The 15,165-nt window shown below is 42.9% G+C and overlaps 1 pseudogene; it reads left to right on the forward strand.

Moving 5' to 3' along the window:
• Positions 1 to 3,126: 3,126 nt before the first annotated feature.
• Rps26-ps2 (ribosomal protein S26, pseudogene 2) overlaps positions 3,127 to 15,165 on the forward strand; it is a 39,443-nt pseudogene continuing 27,404 nt past the window's right edge.

Below are 15,165 nucleotides of genomic sequence, written 5' to 3' on the forward strand. Positions count from 1 at the left end.
TCTAACTTTTAGGATCAAGGGTAGCCTAGCTAGGCTCACAAAATGAGTTGCAGAATACATTTGCTTTCCAAGGTCAACTCTCATTATTTTTGCCTTTTGTCTTATCTTTGGAATCAGAGTTCAAGAACCCCACCACAAAAGGGCTTGGATCAACTTCCTGTGTGTATATGCACTTCCTGTCATAGAAGCCGTTCTTTCTGCAATGCTGTATATGTCTACATTGTTCCAATACAAGCCTCTTGTTCTCCAAGCTTGTTCTCATTTTCATTATATTCCGATACCTTATAATAGGATTCTAAGACATTCTTGTAAGATTCTCACCTCTGGTTATTTCATAAAATAATAAAGTACTGCTATCAAGGAGATCTTCAGAAGAATTGAAACTATAGACCGTTTAAAGGGGGAAATTCTAGACAACCTGCATGGAGCCAATTGACAGGGAGTATCAGAGGTGATCACATTCTAAGGAGGATTTGGTGCATCGTTGATGGCTTTGGAGCCAAAGGGAAAAGGCAAGCCCCAGGGAATGCAGTTAGCCATTAGACGCTCACCTGGCCAACAGCTGGCAGATGAGAACACAGCCCTGGGTGTGGAACGTAAACTCAACAAACTGAGTAAACGTGGAAACACGTTCTTCTCAGTCAACAGAAAGGAGTGCACCCTACTAATATTTAAGTAGCCGTAACCTAAAACAGAGAACCAGCTAAGCCACATTCTGTCTGGATTTCTGACCAACAGAACAATGTAATAATTATAGATGTTACTTCTAGGCAATAAACTTAGGGTTGGGGTTGGTTGATGGCTCAGAAAGTAAAGACACCCAATACCAAGCCTGGGTACCTGAGTGTGATCAAGTAACCCACATGGTGGAGGGAGAGAGCCAACCACACGTGCCATGACACAGAAGTGCATAGACACGTATGCACGCACGCACACACACACACACACACACACACACACACACACAGATAGTATATTTTTATAACTTTAAAACATGGTAATATGTTAATTGCAGAAAAAGGAAAAAATCTTTCTTAAGGCAGATAGGTTTTTACATAGGATGATATTGGCAAGGTGCCACTGTGTGCATTGTTTGCTCATTGCCAATTTGGATGCATTCATCCCACTCCACTGAAGTAAATACAGTAGTTCTGGGTGAGTAAAGTGTTCATGCACCTTTGAAAAGAATGCCTGTGCACTAACGCTGAGTGGACTGTGGAGCTGTGACTGGGGCAGGATACACCACTAAAGGCTGAGTGATAGAGGCTGCAGCAGAAGGGTGTCAGGAACCTGGAGCTGAGGTTCTCCAAGCAGCCCAGGGAAGCCACCACTCCCAGTGCTGCCACGGGAAGCAACAGGATAGGAACATAAGTATGCTGGACTTGTGTAGAAAGAAGCCAAAGTTCAGCAGGCAGTGAACACCCAGTAATCAAGATAAACAAGTGTGGACAAGTCTGCCACACCCTCCTGGTCTCAGCCACAAAAGCCCAGGATTGAGAGTATGATTCCCAGCACACCATCATACCAGAGATAAAGCTGTAAATGGCAGGCTAGACTCTGGGGAAGTACTGCAAAAAGTGGAGTTCCTCGTAAGCAGGAAAAGCATTCTGACTTGAACAACTGAGGCTAACAGCCTTCTTCCTTTGGGCAGAGCCTTCTACAAACAAGATGGGAGAAACCACATTCACCTCAACTATAAAAAAACATGGATACTAAAATCTCAGTTTCATTATTTGATTCTCCTCCCTGCATGTACACACGTCACTTCCATACACACCTCCTACCCATTCCGCCGCCATCTCTGCTATAACTTCCTCCCAGGATCCCTCTTCCACTTTAGGATCACATGTGTGCTGTTATCCCACACACACACCTACTGCCTTAAAGCCTCTTTCCCCACCCCACTTTCTAGTTTCCTGCCCACTACCCCCACTGATTCCATACCAAAATATACATACTAACACATTTTGACTTTGTCTTGTCTTAGTTTGTAACTCATCCGAAAAGGCTTTCACAACCCCTTTCCCTGTTTATACAGTATTTCCCCCTTGTTCCCTTTTGTTCCCAACCACTCACTTTCTGTACTGTTTTATGGCCCTTCCCCTATACCTAAACTATTTTCTTGCATAGTTCTCTTGCCTCTTACCATCCACTTTCTGTGTCATTCAATTCCTTGCTCCTTCATTTCCGATCCTCCTGCCCCTTTTTACTTCTTAACCATTCCCATAGTTTTCAAAACACTGAACTAAATTTCACCCATTCCGTTCCCTGGGGTCGCTGTCTCTGAAACGTCTCTGGGAGTGAAGTAAGTGCCTCCTTTTGCAGGTCAGCATTGGTTCGGCTACCAAATCATTGTATGTGTTACTGTGCTAAGCTTCCTTCCTAAAACAGTGAGGGCCATAAATTCAGTTGACAGCTCACCAGGAAGAATTGCGTAATACAAAACCAATAGAGTGGACAGTGATCAGAGGGGAAAGTGAAACTTGGAGGATGCATTCATCCCAACACAGTGGCAAAAGACAACAAGAAACAGCATCAGAAAACAAGATGCTGTCCCACCTTTACAAGGCAGCTCTTCAGCACTAGAGACTAAGGCTAATGAGCTGGAATTCCAAAACAAAAAAAGTTTTCAAATCCTACTTTTTAAAAGTGTCAGTGACCACATAGAGAACTCGACAAGCAAATGAATAAGTAAATCAACTGGGAGCCTCGCCAAAATGTTAAGCACGAGTGAATAAACACGGAGGTGAAGTTCAAAGTCACAGAGGAAATTTTCAGGAAGAAAACAGACTCTGTAAAAGAACCAGACAGACGGGATGTAAATGCAAGAGCCAATAAAAATAACACAATCGATAGTGTCAAATTAGAAGGGATGATGAAAAAGGAACGTGTAGGCTTAGATTTTTCAAAACCTACGTTTAATAAGGGCTCTTAAATGCTTTAACCTCCCTTCTAGTCTGCTACCAACCAGAGGCAATGGAGAGGAAAGGTTAATAGAACAAAGGAGGACAAGGACCTGTTTAGAAATATTTCTTTGGAGCAAATCCAATCTGCCTTGCCATCGTATCAGCAGTTCAGTTCACATGAATGGGCGGGGGTAGCTCGATCCACTCTCAAACATCATCCATGAACCAGCAACAGCAGGTCCAGGTAGATCCAGAAGAAACTGCAAGGCTCTGCCCATTGGCCCAAGTCTGTGGAAGGAGCAAGAAGCTGCCAGACCACCAGCAGGTTTTTGGTGCATTCCTCTCTATGAAGTCACAACAAATGATGACCAACAGAGAATGGTAAGGCGTACCGATACCACCTACCGTCATTGTCAGTGAAAACCAGTGTCAGCCAAGCCCAAAGAGGAGTGGCAAGTACACAATGGCAAGGTGAACCAATGCGGTCCAGCACCATCCTCTGCCTGATGGGCTGTAGTTATAGCTTCCCCAAACATCACAAATTCTCGTAAACATCTGCTCTAGCAAAACATCACATGACCTTTTTCCAGGCTGTCTCCAGAGAAACACCACGTGTCTGTCCTTAGCAAAACATCCTCCCACATGTCTGCTTCAGCAACACTGTCTACATAAGAAGACAGTTTCCAGAAAAACATCACATGACAACAACCGAGTCTCCAAAGAAACCAGAAATTTCCACCTCAAGAATGGATATTGGAGGTGGAGGACAACATTGAGGTAACAATGCATCTATAAAAACCAGAATAATTAAGCATGATCAAACCTTCCAAGAACTTAAATACATTCAGAGACCAAACCTAAGGAATCTACAAGATGGGAAAAGGAGCTGAGGTAAACAAAAGCATGAGCAATTTAGGTATAAAATTATAGCAGAAAATTCCCAAGTCTAGAGAAATAAATGAACATACAAACACAAGAAGCATTCAGAATCAAAGGTACAAGAGGCTGGAGAGATGGCTCAGAGGTTAAGAGCACTGGCTGCTCTTCCAGAGGTGCAGGTTCAATACTCAGCACCCACTCGGCAGCAAACAGCCATCTGGAACTCCAGTTCCAAAGGATCAGATGCAGTCCCCTATCCTCCCTGGACACCAGGCAAGAGAAGGTAACCAAATACAGGTAACACAGAGCAAAGGAGGGGCTACTTGTAGAAAGATGGCACAGAACTGGGAAGGCAGTGGAGAGAAAGATAAATAGGAACAAGTTATTTGGCTGGATAGTGGTGGCAAATTCCATTAATCCCAGCACTCAGTAGGCAGAGGCAGGCGATCTCTGAGTTTGAGGCCAACCAGGATGGCCAGGGTTACACAGAGAAATCCTGTCTTGAAAAAAAGATATGAAAATACTATAATAAAACACATTACTTTGGGGGTTGGGGATTTAGCTCAGTGGTAGAGCACTTGCCTAGCAAGCGCAAGACCCTGGTTTCAGTCCCCAGCTCCGAAAAGAAAAAGGGAGGAGGGGAACCACATTACTTTGTTTGCTAACATTATGCATATATAATATATATAATAATATATATGTATAGATATACATATATATATACACTGTCTCTGTACCCTCCCCCCCTCTGTGTGTTTTAGCTGGAAATGGAGCTAGAAATGATAGAGTAATCACCATGCAGAAATCTTGAATTTGCTACTGAACGATGCAAATTATGATGCTACTGTTGCTGCTGCTAATGATGGTGGTGGTGACAATGACGATTCTGATGCAGCAGCTAGGCATGGCAGTTCACACTAGAAAGGCTGAGACAGGCAAACTGCCACAAATTCAAGACCAATGTAGGCTACAGAGAGTTTGAGCCAGTCTGAGCAACTGAAACCCTGTCTCAAAAAAAAAAAGAAAAGAAAAGAAAAAGAAAAAAGAAAAAAAAAAGAGCTGGAGAGGAGGCTCTAAGGTCAGAGGTTTTAAGAGTTGTTCCTGGAGAGAACCAGAGTTAAGTTTCCAGCACTCAACTGGCAGCTCACCACCGCAACTCCAGCTCCAGGTGATCCTACAGAGGATCCTGGCTTCAAAAGGAACCTGGCACACATGTGGTGCACAGATACATACGTGCAGACAAAACACCTATGCACATAAAAATTTTATTTTTTAAAAAAAGGATTATCAGAAAATGACAAAGAACTCATGAAGTTAGACTCCAGAGAGTCAAATAAACCTATTAAAAAATGGGAGACAGAGCTAAACAAAAGAATTCTCAACTGAGGAATATCAAATGGCTGAGAAGCACCTAAAGAAATGTTCAACATCCCTAGTCATCAGGGAAATGCAAATCAAAACAACCCTGAGATTCCACCTCACACCAGTCAGAGTCACTAAGATCAAAAACTCAGGTGACAACAGATGCTGGTGAGGATGCAGAGAAAGAGGAACACTCCTCCGTTGTTGGTGAGATTGCAAACTGGTACAACCACTCTGGAAATCAGTCTGGAGGTTCCTAAGAAAATTGGACATTGAACTACCCAAAAGATGCTCTAACATACAACAAGGACACATGCTCCACTGTGTTCATAGAAGCCTTATTTATAATAGCTAGAAGCTGGAAAGAACCCAGATGTCCCTCAACAGAGGACTGGATACAGAAAATGTGGTAGCTTTACACAGTGGAGTATTACTCAGCTATTAAAACCAATGGCTTCATGGAATTCATAGGCAAATGGATGGAACTGGAAAATATCATTCTGAGTGAGGTAACCCAATCACTAAAATCATGCACATGGTATGCACTCACTGATAAGTGGATATTAGCCCAAAAGCTCAGAATACCCAAGATACAATCCATAGACTACATGAAGCTCAAGAAGAAGGATGACCAAAGTGCAGATGCTTCAGTCCTTCTTAGAAGGGGGAACAAAAATATTCATAGGAGGAAATACAGAGACAAAATTTGGAGCAGAGTCTGAAGGAAAGGCCATTCAGAGCCTGCCCCATCTGGGGTTCCAGCCCATATACATACAGCCACCAAACCCAGACAATATTGCTGATGCCAAGGAGTGCATGCTGACAGGAGTCTGATTTAATTGTCTCCTGAGAGGCTCTGCTAGAGCATGAATAATACAGAGGCAGATGTTCACAGCCAACCATCGAACTGAGAACAGGATCCCCATTGGAGTAGTTAGGGAAAGGATTGAAGGAGCTGAAGGAGTTTGCAACCCCATGAGAACAATACCAGGGACTAAACCACTATCCAAAGAGTACACATAGACAGGCCTATGGCTCCAGCTGCATATAGAGCAAAGGACGGCCTTGTTGGGCACCAATGGGAGGAGAAGCCCTTGGTCCTGCCAAGGTTGGACCCTCCCAGTGTAGGGGAATGTCAAGGTGGGGAGGTGGGAAGAAGGGGTGGTTTGGTGGGGGAGCACCCTCACAGAAGAAGCGGGGGATGGGATAGGAGGGTTATGGATGAGAAACCCAGAAGGGGGATAACATTTGAAATATAAATAAATAAAAAAAAAATTTAAAGAAAAGATAAAAAGTGTTTATAACATGTACTAGTTGGTATTTTTTGTGGACTTGACCCAAAATTAGAGTTATCTGAGGAGAGGTAACCCAGTTGAGGAAAGACTGGCTTGTAAGCAAGTCTCTGGGACATTTTCTTAATTAGTGATTGACGTAGGTAGTACCAAGCCTAGGCAGGTGATCCTGGGATGTACAAAAGAGCAGGCTCAGCAAATTACGAGGAGCAAGCCAGGAAGCAGCATTTCTCTAGAGCCTCTTAGTCAGTTCCTGCCCTAACCTTCCTGAGGGTAAGATGAAAGATACCCTTTTCTCCCCCAATTACTATTGGTCACGGTGTTTTATCACAGAAACAGAAACCCAGACTAAGACATAGCATAAACCCAACAACCTGGGTTTGATTCTTGGATATCACCATAGAGAGAGAACTGACTGCAAAAGTTGTCCTCTGAACTATACACATGTCATACATACATGCATATGCATATTTTAGACTTCACACTCACGCACATACATGCACATACTCACGCTTACACACACACACACACACACACACACTAAATAAAGCCCTCAAAAGAATGATAGTTCAACATCTAGACACCAAAGCTCCAGGGAGCTTCCCAGATTTCCGCACTTAACAGAGATTGTCACAGGCTGACAGGCAAAGGATAAGAACCTAAAAGAAACTAAGAACCTAATAGAATCTTCATTTAGAACTCTCCCAGACTCTGCTCTGTGCATGTATAAAAGATGTATATACTGTATATATAAAAGATGTTCAACTGGTTTTAATTTGTAATCTGTCCCCATAATCAACCATAACCACTCTTTCAGCATGATTTCTGTTAATCTTTCCAGTGAATTATAAAGCAAAGCATGATTATTTGGGGGCGGGGAGGGACCCTGATGCGACTGTAGAATTCCAAAGCTTGGATGGAGTTGGCAGTCTAGAGGACTAGGTCTCAAAGGTCAAGGATTGGCTGGTTCCTCATAGGTTGGTCCAGTAGCATGTATCAGAACACAGATCTCATCTCTCCTGTAGGTAGTCGTTCAGCGTTGGGGGTGGGGGTCTGCTCTGTTCTGTTTTGTCTGGCTGAGCTGTTGTGTTTGTCTGGGTTACCACCTAACGTTTAGTCTGACTTTAGAGATTTATAGTCGGCCGTCAAAGCCGTTGCTATGTAGCTTTGGGTCTGCTCCGCACGTGTGCAGCTCAGAAGTGAGAGCAAGTATTATATTGGCTTACAGACAGAACTGGAGAATCACCCTCAAGCCTTTATCTTCCAAGATTTTCCCCTGATACCTTGCAGCCCCCAGGGGTCCTTTGCCTAATCTTCTGGCTAGAAAGAGGATCCCTCTTCCTCTCCTACCTGCCACTGGTTCTCACAGTTGGGGCCACCCACAAAGGAACAGAAAGAGATAAAAGAATAGTTTTCAGAACTATGAACTCTATAAGAGCTAATGCACCCGTTTCTCAACTCCTCTGACCAGAGAACAAGGAAGAACACAGACACGCCTCTGCTGTCTGCCTTTGATTAGCCAAGAAAATACAATTACCCCACGCAATCTGTCCTGTAAGCATTCCTTTCTCCAGCCTTCCGGACAGAAATTAGAATCTCAGGATTGTAACTGTCTGCAGCACGATTCCTGGTGCTCTCAGGAGCCTCTGGCTTAAGACCGTGAGTAAAAATAGGAAGGACATGAGAAACTCACCCCTGAATAGCTCACCTCTCCAGTGTCTCCCACCTGCCTGCTTTACTCTTTATAAAGTCTCCAGATAGCTGTTTTATGGGCTTTGTTTAGAGTATTTAGTGCTAATTATCAAACAGATATCCAGTATCAGACATCAGGAGCTTGCCTGCCTCTTTTTTCTGTGGTGGGGAAACGCTGAAGATCAGCCTAAAGGCCTCACGTGATGAGTGTGCACTCCAGGCTGTGCTCTACTGCCGCTCCTGAAAGACCCCAGCTTAGCAGCAGTAACGCCATTTTGCAAGGCTGTACTTAAGATGACTGGTTCAGGGAAAGGTTAGAACACTGAGTACACAGCGGCTGCCAAGCAAGATGTGTTTGGTTGAAGGCCTGGCAACAGGAGGACTGCCGTTGAGCACCTGACAATGAGAAAAGCCCCGGGAGAGGTCCCACACCCTGGTGGGGGGCCGAGTCAGCCGTTATGTTCCAAGAAGGTAGCTAAGAAACTTGCCCCCGGGCTGAACCCTTGGGGGGCCGAGTCAGCCGTTATGTTTCAGGAAGGTAGCTAGGAAACTTGCCCCCGGGCTAAACCCTTGCCATATTAGAATCCACCAATTATATCCCTGTAACCATGCATCTGCTTTTGTATGCTTGCTTCTGCTCCCCAAAATCCTATAAAAGCCCATCCTTGGTTCCGTGGGGCGCGCCAGTCCCCCGAGTGACTGAAGCGCCCGCAGGTGCCTGTGCCTGTGTATCCCGACAATAAACCAAATCCTCTTGCTGATGGCCGCCTGTGGTGTCTCGGTCTGGTCTTTGGAGTTAGAGGGTCTCCATCCCGAGGGAAAGTTCTCCCTGAGAGCTTTTCACTCCGAGCTCGAAGTCTTTGTTAATCGTCCTTTTTAAAACTTAGTATACATACAGTATTAGGTTTCATCATGGCCTTTTCAACAAAATTTGTTTTCATTAATTCCCCATCCCTCAGCCTGTACACTCTTTGATAACCTCTTGATTTGACAGTGATTTTTAAAATCTCCTCTAAAGAAAAGCATTCTTTTCTTTCGTGTTTCAGCTTTGCATTCATAATGGATAAATGTTTAGGAAATGTTTAGGAAAGGGGAGTGCTTTTGAGATCTTGTATCTGAACTACAATATTTCTGGTCTTGGGCTGGCAAGGTGGATTAGTACGTAAAGTTGCTTCGGGTGCAAGCCTAAAGGCCTAAGCTTGATTCCTGGACCACATGTAATGGTGAAAGGAGAAAACGAGCTTCACAGAGTTGTCCTCTGAGTGTACGTACGTACACACACACACACACACACACACACACACACACACACACAGAGGCACACACACACACACAGGCACACACGCATGCACATACACACAGGCACACACACACACGGTTTTATTTTTAATTCAGGGCTTTAGCATTTCGTACAATAATTCAACAGTAACAGTATTTAAATCCGTGACCATTACTGTCCATCCTTAATGTTTTTGCTGCAGTAACGCAAGTTTTATTATTTTGCTCTGCTAGATTATACCAAACGGCATAGAACGTTCAATCCTTTTCCAGTGCGTATGTCTATGATCTGCTCTTCTCATTAATTGGATTACCACACAAGCAGAGAGCCTCCTGCACGGGTCTCTGTGAAAAGCCTCTCTTCCAGCTCTGGTTTCATTTCGATTTGAAATCTTCCGTTTTCCTAATTTACTCTCAAGGTTGGAGTGATTTCTGCCAATGCCTTGTTTGCCTTTGTAATTTTTGTCCCATGTTCGACTTTCTGTAACTTTTTCTTAGTTTTTTATAAGTATTTTAAAGACATAAAAGAAGGTTCCCTTCATGCAGTAATGCAAACAGCAATTCCAGTTTCCTAAGCGACTTGCTGCAATGTTCCAAAGTGTCCCTCTCAGTCACCGTCCAAGTGCATGTCAGGTCTTTATTAACTTTTGGAGTAAGTTTTTATTGTTGCTGTTTTGTTCTGGTTTTGTACTGGGGGTTTTCCTTCCAAACCTTTGAAAAATAAAAATTTGAATCTTAAAATGTACAAATGGACCTGACCTTTGTGCTGCAAGACTTGAATGACTTTAATGGGTGGCTCCTTACATTAGACTTCATTTAAAAATAAAACGAAACACAACGAAAGAAAGGAATCATCTTGGTGTGTATGTTTAACATACCCCATATGAGGGAGCCTGCAGAGCAAAAGAAGCCCATGGTGGTTAACAACTGTGAAGGTGGGTTTTCTTCCCGGCAGACTGAAGGACGGAGCCCCATGTGGTGTGCATCTTGCATGCTTATTAACATCTTTAAGGAGTGCTGGGAGCTTTCCCCCCACATATCACAGATGCTGTGCTGTCAGATGACGCTCCGTGAATGTTTTCATCCATGGGTCAATATTGTCCTAACTGTGTTCCACGGTCTTTTACTCTTGTTGGGTTTATTTGGTCGTTTGTTCATTTGTTTGTTTTGAGACAGTGTTTATGAAGCCCTGGCCGTCTTGCAACCCGATATGTAGACCAGACTGGCCTTGAACTCACAAGGATCAGCTGCCTCTGCGTCTCCAGTGCTGGGATTAAAGGTGTATGCAACCAGACCCCACCCATGCTCCACATCCTTGAATAAAGCAGGAGGCCAGTTTTTCATTGGTGACAAAATGAAAATGACTCATAAGCTTTTTAATCCCAGCAGTAAAGCCTAATGATGCTCCTCATGACAGACAGAATCTATAGTTTAGGAGCAATAGTTGGTATTTGTTTATTTGCTGAGCCTTTCATTTTGTGTATGTGTGTGCATGTGTGTACATATGTATCTGTGGGTGTTTCACATTAGTTCAGTTAATTCTTCATAAATCACTATTGTTTCCATTTGGAACATCTTTCCTTCACATTTTATGCAAATTATTAACTGAATTCAATAACTAGCTCTAGGATTTGCATTGAATTTTAATTATTTGAATCATGTCTTATTGTCATAACTTCTGACAGTTCTCTGTAAGACATAATAACTTCAACTGTCCTCAGCTCTTCAAAATAAAAGGGAAAGTTAACATCTGTTCTTTGATATATCTATGACTTTTTGTGCTGTCAAAGACTTTGAGGGTCTTCCGTGTACCCTTTCTATCTGAAAACCTACCCAATATAAATAATGTCTTTCATGAAAATAATTTATAATAAGACAGTATTAGTCTGGGAGTCATGGCCCATGCCTATAATGTCAAAAGTTGAGAGTTTAAGGCAGGGGGATTGCATTGAGTGCAGCGACAGCCTGGGTGCAGAATTAGACCCTTTTCGACAACAACAACAAAAAAAGATTTTCTAAAAGTATGGACGTGTGATGGAAATGCTGGGGTGCGATGCGGTAGGGATGCTGGGGTTGGGGAGATGATCCAATGCATACAGCACCTGCCTTGCACTCATGAGAACCAGTTTGGATTCCCAGTACACCCATACATGCTGGCTGGGCCTGGAAGCCCATCTATAATCCCAATGCGGAGGGAAGCACAGGAAATCTAGGGCTGAACTGGCTTGCTAGACTAGCTATAGAAGCCAGCTCTGGGCTCAGAGGAGAGACTTGTCTCAATATATAGAGAGGACAATAATCAAGGAAGCCATTTGTGTCAGCCACTGGCCTCCATATCCATGCACACAGATACACCTACGCATACCCACTCACACAACACAACAAGACACACAAAAGTAAAGATGTTAAGTGAGAGTAAGGATCCTGAGAAACTATTTTGCATAATTCCTATCAAAAACAAAAACCATCATTGTGAATGCTGTATGAGCAAGTACTCTTGATAATAACAAATTTTCAATTTCACTACATGCCAGTGAAAACAGAATCTACAATTTACAACTTTACTTGTCCGATGACTGAAAGAATTTTCCAGACTAGTTTCTGGCTCCCTACGGTGCAAAGACGGTCTCTATTCCATCCACTATCAACCTATCCTAATCATAACATCTTACCAGAGGCAGGTGTAGTGACCCACGCCTTTAATCCCAGCCCTCGGGAGGCAAAGGCAGATGGATATCTGAGTTCAAGGCCAGCCTCACCTACAGAGTTTGTTCCAGGATATCCAGGACTACATAGGAAAATTCTGTTTCAAAAAGGGGTTGGGGTGGAGAAAAATAAAAACCAAATGAATAAATACCACAACAGTAAGCAAGCTGACACACTGTGGAGCTGGAACATCATTAGAAGTTATTCTTCCTCTGAAGAGGCAATAATTATCAATGTGAATACAAACCATGGCAATACAATCCCACTGCATTATAATGTCACAGCCTATTCCTATCCATCTCTTACCTGGATCCCCACAGCACCCCCACGGTTCCAGACTCACACCAGCAATGCCAACTGTGCCCAAGAAAAAGCCAGAAACCAAAGATACAACAATCTTCAATGGACCATATTGAAAATTCCTTACCACGGGCAAATTTTGCAAACAGATTCCTAGGACCGAAGGGATGGCTTAAATGTTAAGGACACTTGCTGCTCTTCCAGAGGACCCGGATTCAGGTTTCTAGCACCCACCTAGCAACAGCTCACAACTGGAACTCTAGTTCCAAGGGATCCAATGCCCTCTTCTAACTTCTGTGGATGTTAGACACACACGGTGCACATATAGATATGCAGGAAAAAACTTAAACGTTTTAAGTATAGAATTGTTGTTTCCCCCACAGAAGTTTATGTTGCTTTTTTTAAGGGGTCCTAAATTTAAAATTTTTACTTTAGGGTGAAACTACCCATAGATTTTAGGTGTTTATCAGGTTCTCTTGCTGCTCAGAGTATCCTATTTCTTTTTCTCTTTTTGGTGAATCCATACATCACTTTCACAGAGTGTCTCAGATATCTAATTCCCAAGGAAGGGCCTGGTACATTTAGAGTCTTTAGTAAAAGACTAAGAAGTATCAATATGTGATGTGCTATTTGTGAATCAGAAGCAAGTTCTTTGACTACTTTGTCTCAATTTTTATTTATAAACTGTAGATAAGAATATGCACTTTCCTGAGTGATCAGACGATTTTAGACAATATTCGGTCAAGTCATTCTTTGTCATTTTAATTTGTCTTCTTCGTATCCTTTGAATGTTGTCCAAAGAGTACTTGAGAGAGCCTTTATTCAGGCTGGAGAAATGGCTAAATGATTAAGACTACCTATTGCTGGGGTTGGGGATTTAGCTCAGTGGTAGAGCGCTTGCCTAGCAAGCACAAGGCCCTGGGTTCGGTCCCCAGCTCCGAAAAAAAGAAAAAAAAAAAAAAAGACTACCTATTGCTTTCACAGTAAACCTAGGTTGAGTTCACAGCACCCACATCTGGTGGGAACTTAGTTCCAGGGCAATAAATGCCCTCTGGTACCACGACCTGCACGACTTTGTCAATGACCTGACTGAGCTGATGGAAGAATAAAGAAACAGGAGATACATATACAGAAAAGGTGGTATTAAGTGTGCCACGTGCTCTCACAGAGAGACAGCAGCAGCCTAGAGTTTTCATAGACAGCATGAAGGAGGAGGCAGAGGGTTATCTAACTTCCACAGAAGGTCTCTGTAAGGAAACCTACTCAGGCAGCTGTCATGCTGGAGAAGGAAGCTGTGGTTGATACATCCAACCACATTGATACATTGTCAACATCCAGAAGGAGGAAGCAGCAGTCATTACTTTTTACACATTGTGTCAACATCCATACTCCACCAACTCCAACTCGCCTTTGGCGGGGCTTGGCTAATAATGTCTTTGTGTTTTCAGAAGGATTGTTGAAGGACTTTGAACTGTCTGGCTAGTCAAGCCATTGAGTGTCACTAGTAGCTTAGAAGATGGAGGCCTGGTTTGTAAAGTTTCAGAAGAAAATTTAAAGATGCCATTGGGGCTATTTGCTATTTTTAATTGAGAGCAGCTGAGGATTGACACTGTGAGAGGTCAGGGAAGGCCCAGGACTGAAAGGGACAGGCAAAGAAGTTGAGGTTTGGCGCCATGAAGAGAGCCTATGAGACGCTATCAGTGTAAGTACGACCAGAGGCAACAGAAGATCCCGTGTTTTGGAGATGCCAGCAAAACAAACCCTAAAACGAGTTACTTAGAGGAAAGAGGTCAGTAGAGGACATGCCCTAGAAAAAGATGCCTTGTGTCAATCCGTCCGTCTCTATTTGCTACCTGACCTCCATGAGGTAAGCCACTTTGTCTCAGCACACGAACTTGCCGCCACGGTTTTCTGCCTCACTGCAGGTCCACGGAAATGGCGCAAACTGATCGTGAACTAAAAGCTTTGACACTGTGAGCTAAAATAGATCGTTCCTCCTTCAAGCTGTTCTCCCAAGTGTTTGTTGCAGTGATGGAAAGTCTGCTATAATGATTATTCATGAGAAACATTAACACAACAAAATTATTTTGAGACAGGATCTCAGTATGTACCAACCCTGGTTGGTCTGGAAGTTGCTCTGTAGATCAAGCTGGCTTTGAATTCACAGAGATCTGCCTACCTCTGCCTCCCGAGTGCTGGGATTTAAGGTATGCACTGTTGTGCCCAGCATAATATTAAAATACCGTAAACTTAATAAATAGCATTATTAGTTCATTTTACAGATCCACCACCAGTGTGGATAAATCTTATAAATAAACACAAACAGTTTTATTTTCTCCTGTGGCATTTTCCTGTCAACAGTAAAGCATTATACTTATATAATTGTTATTAAATTTAATCTTACTAAAAAAGTGTAGCCTAAATTGTATCAAAAGATTTAGGACTTCTATGGTCATTTTTATTGTGTGGAAGTCTTAGAAGTATCTTAGAAGTGTGAGATTGGAAAAAACATTTTTTACTATTATTTGGTCAGCTAATCTTTCATTTCCCTATACTCCAGCTCAAGACATAACTCTCTCCAGTTATAGACAAGAAATACCAGTTAATCAGAGGTCAATGCAAGGAACTGTGTACTTCCCTAGCCCCTCCTTGCCCTACATAATGACATAGGCATCTAAAATAGAAAAGAAGCTAGCTCAAGGCATCACTTAATCCAGACCTCTCTCTTCTTGCAAGGTTCTGCCTAAAAT

The sequence above is a fragment of the Rattus norvegicus genome, chromosome 3, assembly GCF_036323735.1.
Source record: "Rattus norvegicus strain BN/NHsdMcwi chromosome 3, GRCr8, whole genome shotgun sequence".
NCBI classification, from domain to species: domain Eukaryota; kingdom Metazoa; phylum Chordata; class Mammalia; order Rodentia; family Muridae; genus Rattus; species Rattus norvegicus.